This window comes from Tupaia chinensis, unplaced genomic scaffold, assembly GCF_000334495.1.
Source record: "Tupaia chinensis unplaced genomic scaffold, TupChi_1.0 Scaffold140730_1, whole genome shotgun sequence".
Classification (NCBI taxonomy): Eukaryota; Metazoa; Chordata; class Mammalia; order Scandentia; family Tupaiidae; genus Tupaia; species Tupaia belangeri.
In genome coordinates this window covers 119,968-121,426 of record NW_006200600.1, presented here as the reverse complement: position 1 = coordinate 121,426, position 1,459 = coordinate 119,968, and positions in this window count along the sequence as shown.

The window sequence follows — 1,459 nt, the reverse complement described above, 5'->3', positions numbered from 1 at the left end:
CAGACAAATGGACTTCCTCATCCTGAGAACTGTGATTGACTTTACCTGAGCTAACAAGACAAACAGCATGTTTTATAATTATTGCTTCCATGCTTTGTATACCCTGTTCCTTAGAGTAAATCTTTTACTGCCCCTCACCCATTTACTTGCATGTATCACATTTTCAATAAAAAGGCACGATGATTCCTAGCAGTTGTCACTCCTCAGAGAGCGATCTCTGGGAGTGTCCAGCTAAGGACGTGCATGAAAAGCATCGGGGCCTTAGTCTTCCTTTCTTTCCAGTGCCGCCTCCGTCGAGATAACCCACCCACGCCGAGGCTGGACCCCGGCAGCATAGGATATATGTGCAACAGAAAATCACATAAATGTCAGAATTGGATTTTATAACATTTATTATAACAAAACTCGGTTAATATGCTCCTTTCCCTTGTTCCACAGAGTGGTCCTTGCTCTGCAGGAGAGCGCGAGTTCCATATCCAAGTCCCTGGCCAGCAAGGGAAACTGAGACAGGGGCACCACTGCCCCCGCCCCATTTTCAGGTTCTCAAGAACAGGGCCGCCCCCCTTAGAGAGGTAGGCAGGCTTTTCTTTCCTCTTTGCTCTTCCTTTCTGTTTTGTTAATACCTTCCTCTCTCTTGTACCACAGAGCAGTCCTTGATCTGCAAGAGAGAGCCAGTTCCATCTCTAGATCCCTGGTGAAATTTTCTTTATTCTCTACTATACTCTTTCCTTTCCTCTTACATTATCCACTCTTCCTCATCCTCCATCCTGCCAGAGGGAATAGACGGATCTACAATCACAGTTCTGAAATCCTCTAGCATTGTAAGGTTACCTGGGATCCTCCCCTGTACTGAACCACCTGTGAATAAGGAGATACTACTCTTTAGACATCAGAATAGAGTACACCTCTGGAGACCACATTGTTAAAAACAACAGAAGAGAGACTTTCGCATGCATTAATTCACAGCAAAAGGGAAACACACTTGTTCCTAAGAGGTATTCAAAAGTGAATACATCTTCCAATGGCTAGAAGTAGGATAAAAGCCTCAGGTCTAAATAATACAGGAAATATGTCTCCATCAAAAGAACAGAGTAACTCCCATCCATCTCTCCTAAAATCAGAGGATGTTGCCAAAATGTCAGAGAAAGAATTCAGAACATTCATGGTGAACAAATTATATGAGTTGGAACAGAAAAGAGATGACGAACTCTAGATTAAGAAGTCCTTACACAATATGAAAGAAATGGATACCGTGAGAAAGAATCATATGGAGCTATTAGAGATGAGGTCTGTAATATAGGAAATCAAAAACTCTCTTGAAAGTATTAAAATTTGAATAGAACATGCTAAAGATCAAATCTCTAATGTAGAAGATAAAACCTCTGACCTAGAGAAAACCACCAAAAAGATAGAGAAAATAACAAAAAACATGAGGATAATATACAAGAAATACTAGATT